The sequence below is a fragment of the Ambystoma mexicanum genome, chromosome 7p (genome assembly GCF_040938575.1).
Source record: "Ambystoma mexicanum isolate Mex_15411 chromosome 7p, UKY_AmexF1_1, whole genome shotgun sequence".
Lineage (NCBI taxonomy): Eukaryota > Metazoa > Chordata > Amphibia > Caudata > Ambystomatidae > Ambystoma > Ambystoma mexicanum.
In genome coordinates this window covers 551,019,884-551,044,901 of record NC_090939.1, presented here as the reverse complement: position 1 = coordinate 551,044,901, position 25,018 = coordinate 551,019,884, and positions in this window count along the sequence as shown.

Below are 25,018 nucleotides of genomic sequence, written 5' to 3'. Positions count from 1 at the left end.
TCCATTAGCATATATCAAGTGGTGTGGTATAAGAGCAGTCTGGCACAGCAGCCCGCAAGGGTGCAACTCTGCCTGCCCGAGCCACATGCTGACGCGAGTCAGTTAAGGGCTGCCGTCTCAGTTAAATGGCATTACCAGAGTGTGCACTAGCAGGTACTATGGGGAATGTGATGTCAAGCTCTGATGTCAGAGTAACTATAGGAGGGAGCGCAAGACGTTTACCATAACGGCTCTAGCAAGAGGTGGGGCTGATTTCACGATTTCCCAGAATTCCTTCCCATTTTTCACTCTAGATGCTACCATTACTTTTTCGCAGGTATCATGAACTAGATATTTTTTCTCTTTTTAATGATTTGTTTATATTCTGATCTTCAATTTTGTATGTCCTTAATGTTGACGGATTGCCTTCAATGTGGTTAGGAGCTTATGTTTTGCTTGCCTACAATGTGTATCGAACCAAACTTCTTTAAGTGCAGTTCGACTCACACTTATTTTGGCCTCGAAACACCCAGTCAGGGAGAGCTTTTGTTTCTTCTTAAGATGACTTCTGGCTACTGGACATGGACTGCTCGACATTAATAATGATCTATATGAAGCCTATTTGCTCGGTTATTACTGGCTCACATATGAGGGCAACATTATTGAATTTCCAGTGTAATATGTGGTAAGAGGCACAAATATACCCTCCACGTCTGTTTGGGATTTCCTTATCAATCCAACAGGCACCACTAAAAGGTGGTTTTGAAAATAAACGTGAGTGGAAAATGTTTGCTTTCTATCTTATCATCAGTGTAAAATCTATTATGTTATGCCAAACAGATACAGAAATAACAATGTAGTCTATCAGACTCTTACCAAGATGGCAAACAAATGTTTGTTTTCTAGGTTGGTCTGAATGAGTGGGTCCATTTACAGCTCTAGGACTGTGATCAATCAGCCACAGTCCTGGATGCAACCCTGCCTTGTCTGATCTTTTGTCTAGTAAGATTGGTTTATCCAATCCAAATGCTCTATAATAATCTGAATCCAACATGTCACACTCTGGGCGTCCGCCATATGAACATTAAATTGGCTCCCAATTATCAAGGTGCTAGTTGCAGGCCGTTTCTCCATCACAACTCACATTGACAAAAAGATGTAGAGATGATCCTCTACCATTATTATTTTTTGCATAAAAAAAATCACAAACCCTTGCTATTTGTATTTGTATTTAGTTTATTTGTAAAGCGCAGCCAGGCCCGAGGGCATCCAGGCGCATAGTCTTGCATAAACAATTACAATGCATTACAGTAAAGGTCAGTGACAGGAGGCTCAAGCTCCCCCAGTTTGCAGGAAGATGCGGGGGAGCAGAATTCTCGTAAAGGAGTTGTGAATACAATAATGTACAGGCAAAGGCAATAAGGATAAGCAGGTAGCTGTACAAGACAAATAGACATAATCAATGAAGTAAGCAGGTAAGTAGGCGACATGTACAAGAAAGCAGGGCGACCCTGAGGTGGGCCAGGCCTTGTATGAAGTGCTTCATGAGTTCTGCACGAGCAGCCAGGATTTGGTTTTATTCTTGAATGTCTGAAAAGAAGGCGCAGATCTGATGCTGCAGATAAATACCACACATGGTCACCTTGGAAGATCCCACTGTCATTATGTATCAGTTCAGGAGTGCCCATCTATGCGGTTGATACAGAAAACTGTAATTCCATCAGCATTTTGTCCCCTCTTACTTTTGTTGGCTGGTAAGAAATAAGTGTGAAAGCCCTCTAATACAAAATAATGCATAATTGGCAATACATTGAAGCAACTCATCCTCTGAGGTGTTATGAAGGGCGCCCACAATGTTCCACAACTGAATCTTCAGGGGAGAAATGGCTGGCTCATCGTTGGCCAGAGGGAGTGACCCTCTGACCTCCTGTGTTGTAGCCAATGATGCAGCTCGTAGCCTGCTCCTTATGTGGGAAAGAGGTACTCTTTGTAAAGACGTCGAGCAAGGAATCAAGGGGGCATTTCACTAGAGGTGGAGAATTATAGTCCATCCTACGACATGCCCAAATGGTTCCACAAGTTGGAGGCATGGAGCGCGTACACCAATCTATATCCTCTACGGATTCTAATTCTTGGAATCTATTACTAAGGGATAGGCTGTTACCGCAAGCTTTGTTCTGAGGTCTCCTAAAACCATAGAAAGGATTATGTACTATCCTATAAGTGTTCTGATGCTGTTCAGAGGAGGCTTTTTGCATCTTTCTGAAGACAGGTAATATAGGTGGGTAAAAGAAACCCAACAGCATAATTCTGAGGTTAACTTATTGACAACACATGGAAGCAATTGACAAGAAATGTGTTACCAAGTTGGCAGAGGATAATGCAATTTTCGGATGTTCCTGCTGGGACTATCTAGGTAGTGTGTCTGGCCATTAAAAGCAGTTGTGGGTTGAAGGCTGCCATGGGGCCATTTAGCATTCAGCCAGTGAGCAACTTCATCAATTAATATTCTAGTGTCAGTGTTCCTGCCACATTTCAGTGGGGAGGTACATTAGTCAATATTAACAAAAGCGTGCAGCCAGGCAGCAGTGAGAAGATCTGGATTCCTGCAACTTGTTTTGAGAATGCCGGAACAACTTGTGAAGTGCATCCCTGACCCATTGCTACCCTTTTCCACTAAATTGAATATTAGAGCCAGAAGGCTGAAGGTTTTTGTTGTCACTCTCTCTAACAATAATAGCAGGGCCCTGTAGTTCAAACAATAATAACATGGTATGATTTCCTGAGTCGACTTTTGTAGATTGCATTCTTGCTGCCCCCGCTTTATTACTGGCAGCATGCTCTAACAGATCTTCTAACTTTTTGGCTGGCTTATTCGAAATGGGCGGGTAAAACTGCTGCAGTTTCCTTTCCCCTGGTCTCTGAGCAATGTTACCTCCATCAGCTGATTTAAGGTCTTCTCGAGTTGGACAAAGGATTTTGTTACTGAATTACATAGTTTGTCCATTGATCCCTTCACGCTTCTGCCTGATATCATTGCCATGTGAATGGTCTTTTTCTCTCTATACTAGAGCATGCAAATTAGTGGCCGCTGGCGTAACAATTATCATTTTGGGAGATGCATTCACTCGGGATTCCAGAGGAGAATCACACATACTTGCTCACTCCTCGCAGTCCATGTTCCTGATCTTTACGCCTTTATCATTGGTTATAATTGCAGCTTTGCCATGGCTCATGGGAGATCTCAATGTTCCTAGGCTTCCTTTTGTTGGTTCAGTTGGTCATGTCTGTCCAGTTGGGCCTTACATTTATCAGTGTGAAAAGTATTAGTTTTGTAATTAGGCCAGGCGAGACATCAGGCCACTCACGTGACCATTGCTAGTCATGGTGCCATTTCCGGAGCCTATAGCTAATGTATTATGTCAAATACCTAATTTGGCAGAATCCAGCTTAGACCTAAACTGCGACTTTGATTTAAGGCTGACAGGCTTCTAATCGGCAATAGTCTGATATAAAAAGAGCTTTTAACACCATACACATTTGCTTGCTCTTCCTAAATACTATTATGGCTTTGTGTGGTGTGGATCTTACGTGTAATGTTTAAGTTATAGGGAAGTGCAGACATGTTAAAAACAATTAGAGCACTACAATCCTAAAAACACTAAAAACAAGCTAAAACAGTACAAACAAATGGTAAAAAGGGATATGTACTACACATTTCCAGGGACGCCCTAAGCAACCTAGGGCAACCTTGTGTGACCAGCCAATAATGTCTCACGAGGCAAGTAGGTGTCTAGGCAGATAGAACAGGTGCAAGACACATAAGCAATCAATAGGGGTACGTGAGCACACAGTATTATTTTGCTATCTTGTAGGAGTGCTAGTAGTGGTAGTATCTGGTTGGCATTTTGCGGGGAGACAATATGTATCACCTTAGCATGTATTTAGGCATGGAGAGTCACAGAGAGAACCACATGCCTCAGGCCTCATGGTGGAAGTGATGTAAGCGACGTGAATGACAAAACTATTCAAGACATGGATCTCTGGCACCAAATCGGACTCCCTTCTCCCTCTGGCCACCTCCAGCCCCTCATCACAGGACACTCTAATGGTCACAGCACCCCACGCCCCCTTGCCTTGCCATGTGAGGCCAATAGTCCGCTACCACAGACCTATTTCCGTCCAGCAGGCACCAGGATGCTTGAAAACAGAACCCAGCTGAGTTCGGCCACGTGAATCCACTCTGCACAGATTGTAGCTACTTCAGATGCCAGCTATCATTTAAGAGACATGAAGTACCTCATTGTTTACATCTAAATACAGTCTTTATGTGTGCGTAACAGACAATAAAAACACCAAACAGGGAGTCTTGTTTAAGGGGAATTAGATGAAATTGATGAAATACAATGCTGCCCTGCCCTTCACTGGCCTTTATTGTTCATAGATTATAATAATATTCATCACGTTAGTCCAACAAAAGCACTATTTTTCCCGAATACTGTAAATTCCATTCTGAACTGGGGCTTTCAGCATAATTTGTTGTAATATTTATATCCTGCAAAACCAGGTTCATGGGCTTTGCATATATGTTTACCAATTGGGAAATGTTGCTGATGTGTTGCAAAGTCTCCCTCATATGTTGGGTGCTTTCCATTGCCTGCGGTGACACCTATCTGCTTTGTTTATTGGCCCAATATTTCTCCTTATGGTTGAATCATATGAGGCACACTTGAAAGAAACAGTGAGTGTTGTGGCATCTCATGCTGTCGTTGAATACGTTTGGAGTTCTTGAGTCACAGGAGGCAAAATGCTGGTGTTTTCGCAGTTTGTTGCCATCACAACTGTCGTTTTGTATAGTTGTAGATGCAATGGAGAGTCAATGATTGGCTGAATTGGAAGGGCTGACACCAAGGCTGGCGGTACACATGGAACCTCCAAAAAGTCACTGAGTAAGGTCCCTAGCCTATGACTGACCCCACTGTGGCTGTTAGCTCCACCATGGCAATCTTCAGGTGTTTGCTTAGACGTAGCCCTTTTACAGGGAACCCCAGGATCACAGATGGATCCATGCCCTGGATAGGGAATCTCTGGAGATCCTTGGATTTAGCCACATTCAACAGAATTCAATATTTAAGATTTTCCTTTCCCTACTGTTTTTCGGAAATCATTCATTTTAATTTTGTAGCCAAAGAGACTTTTGAAGAAGCCATGCACGGAACCCCTTTTTTCTTATATGCTGTCCTAGCAGCCTAGATGGATACAAGTTAAGAGGCACTTTTAGGCACCGCATTGTGGTTCCAGGTGATCCTCTGACCATCCAACTATGCTGGAGAGTAGGCTATTGGTAGCTGTAATTTAGTTTTGTCTTCAGCAGGGGCATGGCCAAGTTTCAGCATTAGTAGCAAAGGGGTGCCAATGCATTTTTGAATCCTGACTCTTGGCCATTTTGTGTTGGTCCATCCTTTGCCTGTGGTGACCATGACATAGCAATATGTGAGCCCACAAATAACTCCTATTATGTGAACAATGGACAGGGGTGACCCAGAGTGGCCCAAGATGGAGCTGAAGCAGACCAGTGATGACCCACCACTGATGTAGGCTGGGGAGACCTCCCACCTCGACGCACTCAGTGCAGGAGTAACCCAGCAATGATGGCTGCACCCTGGTTTCTTTATACTTTCTTCATAAGGCTGGTGGACTCCTGTTTGGACTTTTGCGCAACCTCCCCTTGATGGATATCCCATGATGGGACTATTTTAGGCCTGCCTCATGGTCCTCACAGACAAGGGGAAGGCACACAAACAAATGGTAAAAGCACAGGTTAGATGAATGACAGGCCAGGACAAGACGCTGTTTGTGAAAACACGGCACTGTGATTCGGGCTTGGCCAAAACGTGTTCCCTGCTCTGGCCGATATACAAAATGGCTGGAGGACAAGAGGTTGTGCTCAACGAGGCCTCTTAAATATGACTGAAACTGCTAGAGCATTGCACACAGTATTGCATGATCAGCCAGAGGCCTGCAAGGTACAACATGCTTCAATCCTTCATTCAATTTCGCAGAACAGCTTGCGTTACTACTGTCAATGTATTAAAAACGGAAGTTTCGGGGTGTGGACACCTGTCTCTGTGAGTCAATCGCTGCATTTAAAGCGGGTTCCAATCACAGACGACCAATTCCACTGTATGGATGGTAACCACCGGCCAGAGGCAGTCAGAAACCAGTCAACGCTTTATGACAAATTTTACAGCGACAAACACTGTAAAATGTCCTTGGATATTGTTTACATTCTATAGCGTGCACCATGAACGTTAAAGTCGTCACTACTAACTACGGTTTGCATTGTGCTTTCGATATAATATGAATCTTGGTTTTGTGTTAACAAAACAAACTGTCTTGCGTGGTGCTGTTTTTGTGAGAACACACGCCGTTGATGCATATTTGTAGGCGTCAGATAGGTTTCAGACTTATTGCGGTATGCACATTTCATATTGCATTTGCATGTATTTGCATGACCTTGGTTTTCACCACCAAATCACAACTGTTTTATTTCTGAAAGAATTTTACATTCATGACCATACAGTGCCATTATAGTCAATGCCGTACACTAAGCCCTTCAGAATGCAGCCACTCGCCCCAATCCGACGCCTCATTGAGTTGTAGTGTCTTTGCACTTGTAATTGTTTCGTTTTTTGTAAGCCCTCCTATTCTCCCCTGGCTGTTTGCCAACAAACATTCTGTGATTGGATTCATTCAAATAAACAAGAGCATCCAATGAATCCGAAGGCAGGAATCATACCACACTGTGTCTAAATCTGCCTCTTTAATATTTCACACCATACGACATAAAAGATTCATGTTTCAGTATTCTAAATGAACTGTTAGAAACGGGGTCACCGGTTACCTTGATCTGATCCCTTCTCTTTCTAACATCGAGGTTCAGGTTTCTTGCCTTTGAGAATTCTCAATAAAATTCTCAAAATAGTATTTAAAAAAAAGAAAAAAACATCAGCGAGGTCAGAAATTCCACTCCCGAACAGCCATTATAATCCCTAAGCACAAAGGTGAGTCTTAAGTGCCCTCGCAATTCACAGGACTGACCTCTAACCTGATGGATGGCACCCCCTACTTGAGGACCAGGAGTGCTATTTCCATGCATAGTGTATGTGATTCAAGTTGAACACATGGCGACCTACCTACGTAGCAGATGAAAAACTAATAGAAACATTCATAGATCAATCTAATGCTCCCAGTTCTTAGGATATGTCAGGAAAAATAATCTTGCTCTCAATCACTTTTCGTGAGATTACCCTGAATTTAAATAACTCCTACATAACAGGCATCCCGCCAAACCATAATCTTTATATTATGTATTGATGTATTTGAAAAAAACATAGCAAGGGGAATTATTATTAAATATGATATGCCATATACCAAAGCCCATTTTCATCCTTCGGTGACTAGCCGCAATCACAGACAAACCAGCCAGAGCATATCTCAAAACATACATACTTAAAACTAAAATTAAAGAAACAAGCGGCAGCTTGGATCATTTTGTTCTTAGTTTTGCTGTGGAATATGAAACTTAAAAGTGGATTTGCAAAACATAAATGTAGCATGAGTCCCATAAACACACTCATCGTTCCTTAACAAAAGCAAAGCATCTCATGAAACAATGTGTTAGAAAGTGGTAACACAATAGATTAGCAAGAAACAAGAAATAAACAATGAAATAAATATATTGTACCACAACATATAAGGTTTTTTTTTTAATCCAGCATGGATTTTTTTTGCTTTTCCCACAGACCCAATGATTTAGAAAACAAACACAGAAACTGAGCAAATTGTGCAGTAAACAGGTTTGAACTATAGCACTTGTAAAGTACTAAATATGAGGGTCAAAAAATACAGAAATGTCTGTTATGCAATGCAATAACTCATTATGAACTACCTACTCTAACATATGATCTTTTCTTTTATCACAGTGATCGAAAAAGTATGTCTGGTCCAGTTACCCATGTCATGAAAAAACTGCATACAACCACTAAAAGCTCAACCAGTAAGTATAAAATAAATAGACCCACAAACACTGCAGTCCTTGTTACAAACTCTACAATCTTAACTGCTTAGCCTAGCCAAAACTTCACATACAAACTCTACAAATTAAACAGTACACAAACTTTTGGGTTGTGGATATTTGATGGGTATTTCATTCTATGGGAGTGTTATGCTGCAGTGGTTGTGGCCAGGGCCTAAAGTCTTGGGTGAATGGCCTACGGCCTTCTGGCATGCACCCAAGACTCTAGGCCCTGGCCACAACCACCGCAGTATAACACACCTATACTAACAAACATTTTGACTGTGGTATGTGCGCTGCTTATAGGGGATATTAATTACAATCAATGCTCTACTAACAACCCAAAACCAATATCATACTAATGTAAAATAGCCAGTAGTGCAATTATTATGTCCTCGGACAGCTGTGAAGACCACGGACATCAGGGACACCTGCCACCTAAACAAGCACAGTAATTGACCCATCTTTTGCTCCCCAACCCTCCCCAAGCACTTCTACACACCACCACATTCCCCAAAATTGCATTTTGCCTCTGTTCGCTGCAGCGCTCTCGGTGGATCCAAGATGGCGGGTACATCGAAACAATGTGACGCACCTCATGCCTCACTCCAGCCAATCGGCTGACACGTTGCATTCTGTGGACATGACGCAAGCCAATAAGCCAATAGTTGTCCTGTCCGCGGAACGAACAGGGAAATGTGTCGCGGAGTGGACATAGATATCACCAATTTTTTTGCCTTACGTTTTGGTCATTGAAAAAAAACGACTGGACGGATTTACACCAAATTAACAAAAGCACGTTTTCGGGACTAAGCCGCCGCTCCTGCCGCAAATTTGGTGGAAATCTGTCCAGCGGTTTGAGCTCTAGGCGTGCACACAAATGATTTCCCATTATGTCTATAGTAAAAAAAAAATGTTAGGACCCCCCTTATAACTTTACCCCCCCTGGACCAAACCTCACCAAAATTTGCAAATATTCTTTTTTTTTGTAAAGTTTGGTGAGGATTCGTCCAGGTGGAGTGAAGTCATAAGCTGCCCAAAAAGTGCTCTTCCTATGGGGTTAGCAACTTAACCATAACTGCACAGCCACTACTGTGGTCTGTATACTATATATATAGAGAGAGATTATAGTGCAGTGCTCACCACACTATATTTAAAGTGTGTAACATGAGTCATAGCAAAGCCGGTAATTCTATTGCTAATAACATTTGACTGATATGTTCCAAACAAAAAGTCACGGCCCCCCCAAACTGGAAATTATGGCAAAGATGTGTTAAAAAATGAGAAAGATATTAAGAAAGAAAAGTTAACTCTATTTACCTCTTACTCCCAATCATTTTCCCATCGAGAAAAAGTGGGTCCCAAAAAATCGTATTGATGGAACAGGTACCGTGGCCATGGCTAGTGGACCCCAAAGGAACCTATTGGTGCAATATGTGTAGCTGCCACAGCCTACTGTTTTAAAATATACACTGGGAACAGCCAAAGTCTGTGCTCACTAGCCAGGGTTGATGGGAGGGGTTTGTGTAGAAGATGAGTAAGAGAGAGTGCTAAGGTTAGACATGGTGTGGGAGATAGGAGTAGGGGAGTGAGGGTAGTAGCCTAAGTGAGAGGGAGTGAATGTAAGGATAGCATCAAGCGGTGTAGGAGTAGGGTGAGAGGAGATGGGTACATGAGAGAAATGAGGTGGGGTCAGACTAATGAGAGTTCATATACTCGGAGAAGTAGCAGTGCACTATATTGCTGGACTTGTGATTAGCACATCATATCCTTGAGTATGGGGTGAGAGGTGAGAGTAGTAGTAGCCCTGAGAGAGTATTAGTGTGGGGTCAAGAGAGTAGTAGTATTGCAGAAAGGGCAGAGTAGTAGTAGTAAATTGTAATTGGTCATTTATAATACGCTTAATACCCAGAGGTTTCTAAGTGCAGACCCGTGGATCGAACATTTGTTACTCCACCATATCTTACTTCCGAGGTGAACGCATTGCCCCTGAGCTATCCTCCTGGCCAATAGTGCAGATAGAGTAGCAGTGTGGAGAGAGGAAGGTAGTAGTTTTTTGAAGTGAGGAGAGTATTAGTGGCACTGAGAGGGGAGAGTGGCAAGAAAAACAGTAGCAACTTCAGAGGGTGGCAGTAAGTGGTTAAAGGAGAGAGAGCCATCAGAGGCACATAGGGAACAGACACAGGAAGGACAGAAGGTGGGTGGAGTTGGACTGAAGAGAGTTGTGGGCGAGGGCGGTAGTAAGGAGACAGCGTGTGACTTCAGTGTCTGACGGCACATCCGTACAATAGAAATGACATCATTCATAGTGTATGACTATGCTAGGAAGTGGCTAAAGGAGCATAGGCAGAGAAGGTGTTTGCCTGTAGTCCATCATCATTTGTGTGTTTGTATTTTATTTGAGATTTTTAAAGCACTTTAATCCAAAGTGCTGTAAAGAGATTCATAAAAACGGTACAATAAAATGTTAATACAAGCAAGAATAGAACAATAGTCAGCCTTGTTTATCAGTTTGCAATAAATAGGTCTTCAGTGAGGAATGAAATAAAGAGTATGAATACATTGAATGGAAGAGAATGTGGAAGAGAATTCCAAAGAAAAGGAGAGAACAAAGTAAAAGAATGAAAGGGGGAACTAGCACAAGGAGGACGAGTAACTGCAAGAAGAAATTGTGACTGAGCGTGAAGAGAACAAGTAGGGATATAACAAGAAATCGACCAAGAGTGAAAAATAGTGCAAGATCATGAAGATATTTAAAGACTAGAAACAAAAAGTTACATTTGAGACGAGAATGGAAAGAGAGACATCCAAGAGTAAAGAGAGAGGAGACAATTGATTCACATGGGAGCAGAAGACAAATGGATGCATTAAAAACTGATTTCAGTGGAGGAAGATGAGATAGAAGAAGACCAAATAGAGTGGGTGAACAATAGAAAAGTCGGGAACAAATTAATAAAGAGATCACGAGTTTTGTTCCATCAAAAGTTAAGAAAGGACAAGCTTTGCAGACATTGTACAAATGATAATGACAAGCGTGGCACAGTAAAGAGATAAGATGAGCAAAAGATAGATCAGAATCAAGGTAAATTCCTAACTTAGGAGCTGAGGAAGAAATGGGAACCGAAGAAGGAGGAAAAGAAAAAGAAGAGGGAGGAAAAGTAGAAGGCATAGTGTTTGCTGGGAAAAAGAGCACTTCAGTTTTGGCAGCATTTAATACCAAAACATGTTCTGTCATACAGGAATTGATGCCTCGGAGACATGAAGAGAGTTTATCGTGAACTTCATGAATGAAGGAAGAGAAAAACAAGAAATGTTGAGTGTCGTCCACGTACAAGTGGTGAGGGAAACCGAACGATGAAATAACTTGTGCCAAGGGAGAAGTATAGAGAGAAAGGAGGAATGGACCAAGGACTGAGCCTTGGGGAGATAAAGCAAAAGAGAAAGAGAATGAAAATTAGAAGTGAGGTAAGTGTCAGAAGAAGGTTTTTTCAAGATAGGAAGGATACAGGCATGCTTGAAAGAGGTAGGAAAAACAGAAGTTGAAAGACAAAATTTAAATAAGAAAGTTGGATAAGAAACAAGAGAAGGATAGCTCGGGAGGATAGTTCAGCGGCACATGTAGTTTGAACATCAATAATGGGTGTTTGGGATCAGGCCTCGATGACCAGGATTGACTGAAAGACGGGGTGGAGATCAGGGGATGCAAGTTTTTATCATGGAATGTTGCCGGCGTGAACCAAATGCTGGACGACCCTGATTGGTGTGCCTTTATAAGAGAGCACCAAATTGTGGCTCTACAGGAAACCTGGGCATCTGACCCTGTTAATATTCAAGGATATCAGTCATTCTGTGTGACAGCCTCGAAGGTGCCCGAGGTCAACCAATTGGTGGGCTTTTGATCTGGGTGGATATGGCCTTGGGTTGGAAGGTGGAGGTAGTGGATTCCGGTTCACAGGACCTCCAAATAGTGAAGATATGGAGGTGCAGGGGCAATGTCATTTGCTTATGCAACCTATATAATAGACCCTTACTAAGTCAGTGACCCAACTCCAGATCTCTCTAGAAGGGATGAGCATGTCTCTTCATGTCAACCATTGCACTATTGTTGTAGGTGATTTTAATCTACAGCTGGAACCACATGATGAGCTTACAGGCCTGTGGGATGACCAGGATGAGGCCTGGGATATCCCACCGCTAGTTGCGATTGTACCCTTTTGGGTGCATCATTTGTCTCTGGACTCAGCGTGCATTTTGCACAGACTGAATTTGAGGACTTGTAACAGACGTTTTATGAATGATCAGTGTGCAGGGAAAACATTAATGGGGGTAAATGGTAGCTCCCTGATCGATTATATTTTAATATCAGGGAAGGATTGCAAGAGGATTATGGATTTTATGATCTGTAAAAGGTCAGAGAGTGACCATAGCCTCTTAGTGATAAAAATAATGAGTTACCTACGGGGGGACGAGGGGACCAAAGCATATTTAGTTGACCAATTGTTAGGTACTACCAGCCACGTACAAAAAAGGGTCAGTTGGGCCAATGTAATGGAAAGGGACCAGAAACCATCTATGTATGCCTCCATTTTGGATAATTTTATTGTAATATGTGGGGAAAATACCAATGACAACTTGATAATGAACGAATTTGAAGATCTTATAATGAACTTAGTTCCCCTGGTATTCCAGTCTGTATGTATTACAAAGGTAGATTATGTGCAGAAAGTGGGTTAGTATGATGCTGCCTGTGACAGTGCTAAAAAAGAAATTGTGGTTTGTTTTAACAACCCACAGGGGTGCGACAGAGTCCTACTACGAGCACAAAGGACAAAACATAAAAAGCTAATTGGACAGAAAAAAGAGAATTTGCACGTGAACACTGGAACAGATTATAGGGCACCCTGCTATTTTTGGAAACTGGCACAAGTGATTGACTTGTCCATTTTCTAATCTCTATCAAAATGAAATTCAATTGGCCACTAGTTCGATAGTGTATAAGCCACATACCCCAGCCACTCTTACTTTTACTACAAGGGATGTGGAGGTTAATATTAATAATGTGAAAAACAACAAAGCAACCAGTCCTGATTTAATCTCAGTAGATCTTTTTAAGGATGAGGTTGGGATATGGGATCCAGTTCTGTGTACATTTTTTAATGCCATTCTAAGTAGTGGTAAGATCCCAGCCTCCTGGCATACAGCTATAATAATACCTATTTATAAGAAAGGGGGCAGAGATTCCCCAGGTAACTATCGTCCCATCTCGCTCTTGGATTGAGTCTGTAAGCTTTTTGTTAAATTATTATTCAAACCATTCCAAGAGTGGGCTGAACACGAATATATAATCACTCATTTACAGGGGGGGGAGTTTCGGCCAAATAGGAGTGTGACAGAGCACTGTTTTATCTTGTTTTTGATTATTGACAAATATACTTCATTGAACAAAATGTATCTCTATCCTGTTTTTCTAGACCTAAACATGGCTTTCGATACCGTTTCAAGAGAGCAACTTTGGAATATTCTGCAGAGGAGAAAAGCACCATCTGAATTGGTTGCAATTGTACATTCATTATATTCTGCTAACACAGCTACCATTAGACATGGGCTAAAGGGTGAACAGACACAGGACTTCTGGGTCAATATAGGAGTTAGACAAGGCTCTACCCAGGCCCCATTCCTTTCCATTAATTATATTCAAGTAATTATTGATGTATTGATGAGTGGGTGCCAGGACAGCCCGAAGGTGGACACAGATAAATATCCTGCTCTTTTTTATGTGGATGACACATTCCTTTTGGCTACAACACCCCAGGGCCTGAAGTGTGCCCTGGCCATCTTTGAAAATAAATGCTCTGAACTACACCTATCACTAAATACAGCAAAATGTAAGGTGATTGTTTTTAGGCTGCAGCACACAAAAAGGAGAACAGTACAATTATGAGCATGTGGTGAAAGTATAGAACAAGTTTCACATTATGACTACCTTGGAGTGCGGTTTGAGAAATTATTACTCTTACCAGTGTCGGTACTGTTGGCCCTGGTCCACCTGAAACTAGACAACAATGGTGTCACAGAAAAAATTGTGAATAGACCAGTCTTGTTCTGGGCCAGGATTTGGAATGGGGAAGGGCTGGAAGTACATAGGAAGGTGGTGTCACATGTATTGAGCCACAAAGGGGGGAAAAGCCTAAAGTGGATAGCACACCTGAAGGTTTGCCCCCTAGAATTAGCCGTGCCTGAGTTATGGAGTGAACCTCAGGTGCCATTGGTATGGAATTTGACTGACCTAAGAAACAAGGTTAAAAAGCAAACATTCAACAAACTTAGAGTGGATGTCTCAAAACTGAAATTTGGTGGGGAATACCTCAATACGTCAGTAGAACTGGGTTTCAAGACTTACCTTGACTCCACCCTTATGCCCTTTGAGAAATGTCTTTATATCCGCTTTGGGCTTGGATCCCTTCCAGTGGTCTGTTTAACTAGGAGGTGGCGGGGGTCCCAATCAGAGCTGTACCCAATATGTGGCTCTGGATTGGAAAATGTGTTGCATTTCCTATTACTATGTAAAAAAATAAACAGAGTGTTTGAGATGCAAGTACCTGTGACGTATTCTGAACAATGCAAGGAATTCATCAAGCAGCGCCAGCTCTACGATTCCTAAGAGAATGTCTCCTTCTTACATGTGGTCTCTGGCACGGTGAGTTTCATCCATAGAGCATGGCTGTTGAGAGACAGGAGCATTAGGTATGGCCCTGTCAACATAGATATAGGTGAGTGAGACTCAGTGGTTGCGAGCTGTGCTCTCTCCGATAGTCACTGCAACTATATCTTGGCAGGAGCATAGCTAAGTATCGACAAACAAAAGCAGGAATTTTTATTGTGAAGTCCAGTTTTATACTACCTTGCAATGTAATTTCTGTCTTATATCTGCCCATTATGTTGTAAATAGTGTCACTGTATGGATTTCTATGGATTTCTTTTATCAATTGAGAATATTTTTACATTTTTATTCTTTTTGTATCAATTGTATTTGATAACTTAAAGGTTAAAATGCCGAATAAATGTATGTTTGATGGTTAAAAAATAAATAACCTATCCTATCATATCATAAGGATAGATTTTAGGAATTTACACCAATGGAATAGGGTCAAATAGACATGCAGTAGGGTGAGCCCGTGTTAACACGAGAGCGGTGTCATCATTTGTAATAGGAGAAAAATAAGAAATAGTAGTATTAAGAGACAATGGTGGAACAGTCTTACAAGTGGTAGAAGTAGAAGACTCAACAGAGGCACGAAGAGAGGCCACCTTAGAGGAGAAAAATAAAGCAAGTTCAGAGGCAGATAAGTAGATTGGCTAAAATGATCAGGGGTAGCAGGAGAAAGAAGGCGTGTGAGAGTTTGAAACACGTTTAGGTTGAGTTGACTGAGTATGAAGAAGAACAGCAAAATAAGAACATTTAGCTGAAAATAAGAGACCATCATAAAGTGTATGATAAAAAGAATAAGACAAATAGTCCCCTTCGGACCTGGACTAGCGCCAACGGTGCTCAAGACAGCAAAGTGTATGTCACATAGTGCAATGGTGAGAGGAAAGCAAGGGTTGAGGGGGTTTACGAGAGGGATGAACATAGATGTAGGATAGAGAGCAGCCAGCATCATACAGAGCAGGTGGTAAGAACAGCAGAATGGTTCACCACACAATCCAACTCTTAATCTGGGTAGATTTTCAGCTAGCATGGTAAAAAAAGGGCAGAAATTACCATTTTGAAACCACCCAGCTATTTCAGCACAGCATGCCATCCAAAAGGTAGGAGTGAACCTCTGCTCGGAGGGGGTGGGAAGTGTGGGCTTCAAAGCTGGAGAGGATCCTCTGACTCCTCCCACATGCCACAGGTCTCAGTAAGACTCATTGACACTCTCCTCTCCCCCCTGTAAATCTGTAAATTGGGCAGGTTTCTTCCAAGCAATAACATTGATTTAATAGCAATGTGGCATTATTTGCAGGCAGTGCAATGTGGCAGGGTACATTTGAATTGGGTACACTTCCATATTAATGAAGCCAGGCCCAGTGTGCTTTCACCAGCATTATTTTTCCACTGGTTTGAGTGTTCTCTATCGCCAGCATTCAGTAATGGCCAGTAGCTGACCAACCTTGGTAGCTGCATTACTCTGGGTGGTTCCTACCTACCATCCATTCTGTAATGATGCTTCCTCTGTTTTTGATATATTTTCTTGCCTAAAAATACTGTGGGTCTTCTCGGAAAAATACCTACTACTGTTTATGTTCTGTAGGGGTTCTACAGAATGTTCTTCAATCATTCAGTCATTGGTTAAAGTACATTTCAGAATTATTAAAATGTTCCCTCACAACTATACAGCCCCATGGCTCGAACAGCGGGCAAGAATAAACAATCCATACCCGCTGTCACAGCCACACGAGGCCCTTCTGTTTTTCTTTTTTTTTTCTAATGAAGATGCCTGTTTCCTCCCAACCCCACAAATCACCTGAGTCCCCTTCCAACTCCCCCCCCCAACTTCAACTTACCAGTGGGACCAGAGCCTTGTACTCCAGTCCCTGAGCTTCTCCTGTCTGGACGCTGCCATTGAAATAATAAAGGGACTAGGTCTCTTTTCAGATTATAGCAGCCATTTAGGATCATGTTTTCTATGGCTGCCACCACAAGAAAACCTAGTCCCTTTTCCATTACAATTACGGCGCACATTTTTTTAACATGTATTTTTCTCTGACGGGAGATGGGCTTGGACTGAGTTGATCTCCCGTTGGAAGAAAAAGAAAAGAAAACTATCCGCACCCTGGTAAATCCCAGAGTGCAAATAGCTTTCATGCCCCGTCTGAGAGCGGACATGGGCTTTAACGGCCTGCAGCCCGAGCTGAGGCCCTCGTTTCGCTCAGGTCTACCAAAGCCGTTAAAGCCCATGTCTACCCTAATCACCGGGGCATGAAAGCTATAATCTGCTCATGTAATGTTTTCATAGTCATGTATTGGATTATTTCTCTATCAACGCTGTTCAGTTTATTGTCCCTTCCTGGGTTGTGTTGTCAGCTAGCTGACTGAGGAATTCCGAGAACCATGCTTGTAGTTCATTTCTATTACACAGCATCATGTGATTTAACATGCTTCATAAAATTCATTATGAACATTTGGGGGAAAGCCAGCATGCATTTTTTCTGTATCGTCCGCTTGGATTTTAAGAGAGTACAGTCTGTGTACAGCAGACGTTTACCTAGACATTTCAAAACTCGTGTAATGAATTTACTAAGTGCGGTACACTCAATTTCGACTCATCTCTTAGACCTATTGACTTTTAAAGTAGTTTTTCTGGTGGGTGAAAGGAAGCTTGCACTGCAGTTTTGCTTGGCGGGCTGGAGATAAGTGGCGAATTTTAGTTCCCACAGCTGCCAATCTGTCACTTTTCAGAAGCACTTATCACACTTTTCTATACATAACGAAAACTGAAAAGCCACACACATTTCTCTACTGCATGCGTTTTGCAGAAATCGATTTCGCAACTGGTACGTCTCCAATATTAAAGGCTCTAAGTGCTTAATCTCTTTTTTATTTGTTAATTATACAAATATCATCAGGTCAATTTGCATTATTGTCGCTTCCTTGGGGTATGGACGTGCTTCATTGTTTTTCCGTTCTTCATTTTGGATCCATTATATTGTCTTACAAAGCAATTTAATTCATTGTCATAACAATGTCATTAAAAAGTGCAAAAACGTGAACGATATATTTTGTCAAGAAATGTACTTTTCTAAACTAAATAAGTGGCAGCATTAAAGTAGTATTATAAAAAAGGTGGCCCTTCTCTTCATGAACAATGTGTTTGTGTACCTTCAATAGTGCACTATAAAGAGCTAACCTTAGAGCATAATGTGTAAATGCTGTAGCCTTCCAACATAAGGTGATCCAGCACCTTGTCTTCTATTACAAAACAATCCAGCCCCAGCCGTCAATTAAGTAGTCAACCACATGTCACAGGATTAATGAGTTACGGCAACTGGCATCTATGTGGAAAACAGGAAAATCACACTCACAGTGGTGGAGTCACAGTGGTGTGACAGAATGATTTCCATCGTAATCAGACATATTGGGATCCACGGGGGGATTTGTCATGGGAGGACATCCATGCTCCCCTTGTTTCAAATAGTCGAGCATAGATGGGTGCTGTCACTAACGGTTTTATTGCAGCCTCAAGAATCGACAGAAGAAGCCATATTCCGGAGCAGGTGCACAAACAACAAATCACCACTGAATTCTGCTAGGTATCTATAAGGCACTATCGCGGTGGACACTGGTCGCAGGCATAGCTACTAGCACACATCAGAATAGAGCAAGAACTATGACAAAATATGGTCATGCTGTTCGCACAATTCTTTGCATACTTACGCAGACTACTCCTAAACACCTCTGACATCAGAATGCAGTGCAGACCTGTGACAAATTCAGGCACGCTGAACAAAGAGTGAGTCTCTAGCACTCCATCTCCGGACTCCTCTCAGCACAAGCCTGACCTCATGGGTTGCTCTCTACGGGAGCCTGACCAGCCCAGATAAGCCTCATTGGCCCCGTAAAATAATGAATTAATTAAATAAATAAGAAAATAAATGAACATATGCATCCTAATCGTACTCCTTTATATTTAACACTCTGGATTTCGGTCGTCTGAGGGTGTTCCCACTAACAGGGCATTGATAATAACAGTGCATTGATACTATTATAATGGTTAAGGTCTCTATATAAAAGACAAATGCAATACAATATTGCAAAGGCATCTTTGTTTAGCTAGGAGTGTCAATAATGGAGGGAATTAGAGTGTGACAGCATGGAGCAGGTGGGTTTCTGACAGGTTTCTGACAAATTGTCAGAATGGTAGAACATCTTCTTGTGCATAAGTATCTTATGTAATGAAACACACACACACATACACAGTAGAAGTATGTGTAATACACTGAAAGATCCCAGGACCAGAGCATGTTATCTCCCACTTTATATAAGAGGTAGCGCTCTGTAAGGACATGTATGACATTTTTGCCAGCATATAATAGCATTTTGCCAGCATACAATAACATTTTGCCAGTATGTAATACAGCATTTTTTTCCAGTATAATATATAGCGTTATTGCTAGCATACAACAAAGTACACAGCCAGGCCCAGTTTGAAACTGCAGATATTCAGAGCACACATAAAAAAAAAACTTAGTGTGCTGCCAGGTTCAAATAATGAGGTGCACCATGTATTTTGGATGCTTCATGTATGAAGACTACATTAAAATACATAACCGACTAACATTACTAACATAACTCAAGTACTAAGTGCTAACTTTTAATATGAGAATGTAGTCTTCTATGCAAAATGAGGTGAAATCCATGTTTTGGTTGCACTATTTAAAATTCATTTTAAATGCACACTGGCATTTTATTCAGCTTGTGAGAACAGAAAATATGCAAGATGCAGGAAGCAAAGTGAAACAGTTACTCTAGACCTGATTGGTAGAAAATGTGGGCAGACAAGCCACGTCAATAAAGGGATGGGTAAAAGGTTTCTTACGAAAAAGAAATGAAGAGAGTAGTTAGTTCAGGCTGGGCTGAGGAGACAGACAGACGGAGTTTCAAGGGGGTAGAGCGCTGGCTGAATCTAATCAGTTGGTGCTGTCACACACAAGTATGGAGGAGTTTCGTGTTGACATTGCGACTGCAAAAGACAGCGAAGTCGTGCGGGAATCAGATTACTGGCCTTGGTAAGGGATTTGTGCCAAGTGAGGAATAATTTGTATGCTGTGCTTGTGGCTAGGATTTTTGCAGTGCAGAGAAGTTAGAAATCATTGCATGTTTATTTCTCTCTATATTCAAAGTGTGGGAACAGGAATTCATGTTTGCAAAATACCTTCTTGTTCTGTTTGTTCTTTTATATTGCAGATCATGCTGTAAATAACACATGGTAAAATCTGGTGACTTGTAAATGATATTCAATACAAAAAGCATATATAAAAACAATTGGGATTTTTGTGTCATTCATGCATCTGTGAAATATTTACATAAGTGAAGTATAAAGGGGAGGTTCATATCAGTGCAGTAGTGCATTTGCCAATGTACCACTGTAACTAAAATAGCAAACAAGAGAAACTTAGTAATAAATAGCTACAAAGTAGAGGGTTGTGTGCGGTGTGATGAGTGTTTCCTTCCTTGCATGCTGATGGGAAGGGGGTGTCCAATCTGACACATAGGTTACTGGATGTACATAAGCCAGTAACACCAGCCACAAACTGTAGGTGGCGCTATGAATAAACTCATTGGGTTCTATGAGATGTGCTAAGTCTAGAGCTCTCTCGAGGCAAATAGAACATATTCTAATGGAAAGGAAAGGTTTGTTTTTATAAGGGGTTATAGTATAAAAAAAGAACCATGCTCACCACCATACCACAGGAGTAAGATAATTCTGAAAATACCACAAAGCAAGATACCACTAAAATTACCACCAATACAAGTTAATAAGGTAGGGTCACTAAAATACTATGACACCAGGCCCACTCTAAATGTAAGACTAATATACCGCCAAATTACTGCAATATTTTTACAGTAAGAAATTACCACCAAATCTCGAATTTACCCCAATAAGACAAAATCTCCTACAACTCATATGCACACCATCCTAGCACTTGTTGGCATGTGCATTGCTAAGGTGGCATATGTATCCTGACTTTTATAGAAAATAAATAAATTTGGTAACTATCTTTCAGAATTACTGTGAAGGTCCAAGTACAAATAAGCTAGAAAAAGCTTTTCAATTCTGAGTACATTGCATTATTCATGATAACAAATTAGAATCATGGACAGGGGCCTGCATGCCTTTATCCTGTCAGCTTTACTGTCAGATGGCGCCTGTGCCTAGATCCTTAGATCAACAGAGTTGTGGTTTATTGGCTAGTTTCTCAATCCTTGCAAATAATAATAATGCACTGCTCTAAGATTTGACCATCCAGATTTTGTTCTCCCCTTTGTTACATTGATATTTCTGTCCAAAGTTAATCTCCTACAATCCCTCGTTCAGGCTGATGTCCTATAAAGATACTTTATGCATAATGGTTCACTGAAGCAAGATGTTCTTTTAGTGTTTGGTTTGCACAACTTAATGGTTGTCTTCCTTTCTTTGAATCTGGCATTGTGCAGGCGCTCACTTTAAGTGGTCTGCAACACAATGCTAATAGTTCTCTTCCTTACTTTGACATTTTAAACACACATCCTTAGTGCTATTGCACAATCTAGGTGGGTTGAGATTGCAAAGCAGCATGATGGGTGACCCAACTTTCAGTCGAAGGTGATGTTGTGGCATTCCCTTGGGGACGGGTGAGTTAAGGCATTCTGTTGGATAGTTTACAGCTCTGTCAGCATCCATCACAGTACTGATTGAGTTGTATTCAGTAACCGTGTCCAGAAGCATATCCTGAATCTGATTATTAATTAAATTGACAGAATAATTTTGAGCAGCATTGATGGCCCATTCAAACAGCCACTCTTGAAATAACACTTTAGAACTATTCGTAAGAAACAGAAATGCCTGCCACACCTCTTTATATAGCAACAATTTGGAAACTTCTTGAAAGCTACCTACCTTCATCTTCACCTCTCAGGTCCATTCACCTACCACACGCTGGGCATTCACCTCCCATACGCCTTAGCCTTTCACATCTTATACACCTTCGCCTCCCATACACTAATAGTTTGCCAGGTCACATACCCGCAAACAATTTTTTACCTTTATATTTGAGGATCGCACAGTTCCAGTAATGGGACCTGTAGTAGTGCTAAATCACGTCTGGGGCATGTGCATTGTTGCAGAAATTGATCATGATTCTGATATTACAGGACTAGCGGGACATGTGAGCATGTGTGTTGCATCAGTGTGAGAAACAAATATATATTTGGTTTAAGAATTCCCAAAACCCAACATTAAGATAATGCTCAATGCTTGTTGGATAGGTGACACAGACCCTAGCTGTGTCCAATGAAGGCAGTTGTATTTCAGTATGTATCACTCTGGGGATTAACATGTAGTTCACTTAACTTTACTTGTTCTTCTTCAGTATACTGGGATGCATTAGACTCTACAAACAAGCATTCACCTTTCATATGGAAAGCCAATCCCTCGACGTTGCCCGAGCTTTTATCTAAAAATGACATCTAGATGTGGGACACTCAAAGTTGTGCTCAGAAAGTTAACTGAGTGCTTCTGTTTTGGTGCTCTTGCGTCAGGATAATTAAGTTAGGTGTAAAGAGAGGCGCCCAGGTGGGACAGATAAAGGGACGATAAAGCATGAAGCTATACGACTCATTAAGGTTAAAGAGAGAGGGTTCATGGACAAAGAAAGATCATATCTCACTGGAGAAAATAGATGTTGCTGTTTGTCTTTACTGAGTGAATGGGCAGACTTATGCATCAACGTCTTATATGAAACATGGTCATGGTAGGGAAAGTTCAAATATTTATCAAATATTTTCAGACTCACATCTGCCCGAAACATACCATTAATTAAGTTCCTGAAACCAATTCATGGGTTTATTAGTCACTCAGCATACAAGAAAGAACATGCAATACAATAGTTTGCAGGCCTGCATTCTATTAAGTTCTGAAAGATCCCCCATTCCAAATTAAAGCGAAGCTTTATTGTCACGCTTAGTCATATTCAAAGCTTTAAAAAAGTACTTTTATGTCCTAATGCAAAGGTGCAGATTACCTCTGCAAATATTTTGCAGAATCCTTTGCTAACATAGAAATGAACTCAGAGACATTCTGCTTATTATGTTTACAAATATGTTTGTGTAAGCAGTATTTTTGTATTATGACATATGTGTGCTTTACTTTTGCAGATGTTTACAAATAGTAAACTGAACTTTGATGTGCTTGACATATTTAAGTATACCTTAGGTTTGCAGCACTTTACAAAAGCAAAAGCTAATGTTTACAATAGTGTGGCGTTTGAAGTCCAACATGTGATCCAAAGTTATAAAAAACAGTATCAGATGTATGTAAAATATTGCAAACATCTAATTTGCATTCGTGAACATGCTTTTTTACAAAAGTAGTAAACTCTGAAATTCATTAACTCAACATTGTATGAGAACATCTCCTAAGGACCGTTATGACTAGTGAGTTGGATAAATTACCATTATATCAGGTGCGGGTTGTGGTTACAGTGTGCATACTATTGGTCTTTAACATACGATAATTGAGTGTTTTGGAAGAGAGAGAGAGTAAGGTCGGTAGTTAAGAAAGGTAATGTGGGAATGTTGGAGCCATTCACCTCTAAGTATCCATGATATGATCTAAACAACCAGTCTTGAAACTCCATCAGCCAGCTACCTAGTGAACCAAGACATCATCCAAACGTATGTTCCTTCAACCCATTTTGCATAAACGTGTAAAGATGTATCTGAAGTGCACGCCATATGGATATGGAACTTGAACAAAATACCTCTGTTCACCTCTTCTATGGAGTCCATATTTAAGGACCACAGCTGAGAATAAACTCAGGAAGCTGGATACCTTTTCCCTTAGATAATGAGGGTAAGATTAGGACACATGTAAAACGATCTGCTACACAATGCAAATGGTTCTCTTTCTTTCTTAGAATTGGTTTTGTGGAGGCAGATCATTTTAAGTGGTATACAGCATGTTTTTAATGGTTCAATTCTATTCTTGGAATCGAGCCTTGCATAGGTGTACTCTACAGGTAGTTTGTGACTTTTTGTCGCTTTCTTGTAGGACCTGCTATTAACATACTCTGCTGCTGTTATTGCTTTTGGAAGGAGATACACAGCAGAGGTATATAAGTGGGCAACCACAATGTACTGATATTAGTCCAATATTATCAAAGGTATTTCAGTGGACGTAGCCCTTCACACAGAAGCCAGAAAACAGAAATGTGCATGAATGGATGGGTGAGACAGAACTTCACAGTAATGGCTTGGAGGAAACTGAGCATCACAGAGCTCTGCAAATTATTGTTGACAGAATACGAAAACGTTATTATTGACACAAATTGTTTGTCCAGGACAATTCTTTTGTAGCACAAATTGTTAAAACTGTTAGGATGAATAACCAGGACAATGCATACATTATCATACAAAACGGACAATTAAAATGTTACAATCCACACACAATACATAATTAATAATGTTGCTACTTATTTTGACAAACAATGTAAAGGGTTCACAGCGTACGCACTGGGAGGATTGGAGGCTAATGCACTTTTTTTGTTGCGACAACAGGGATTGGATGGTGTATTAAGGAGCTCTTGCCAGAAAGTGTCAAGTGTACATATTAATAATTGTTACTGCCAATTCCCAACTATCTTTATGATTCAAAGGTCTTGGGTTTCAGCTCATTGGCCTTACTCTATTTTTTAATTATTTTTTATTTCAGACTAGCTGATATACCCGGCGTTGGCCAGAATTTTATTTTCTCATAGGTGCTACTTGTTAGAAATACCTTAAGGTAGATTTTCACTTTTCTGAAAGGCTCCTTGAGAAAGGTGAAAAGAAACATTTGCTAAAGACTACATTTTTTCTAAAGACTACAAATCACAACGTTTTGTTCTTCTTAAAAACTCATTCTGAAACGTATAACTGTATGTGAGAACAACATGGAGATTCTTGAGCAGCATGATCGGTGACATGATGCTGATGGGGCCAACAACTATGGACCTAAGGTTTAATATTCCCAAAGTACATGTTTATTGTAAGGCCTGTTTATAAACAGCATTTTCTGTTTTTCCAGTTAGAGCAACGATATAATACTGATTGGGGGAACCCACCCTTTAATCCACAACATATAACGGCCCATGGGAGAAACAGGGAGATGCTTGTTATAAAACCTGTAACCTAATACACCTAAGCAATTGGGCACCACCCTGTGACTTAGGCACACAATTGAA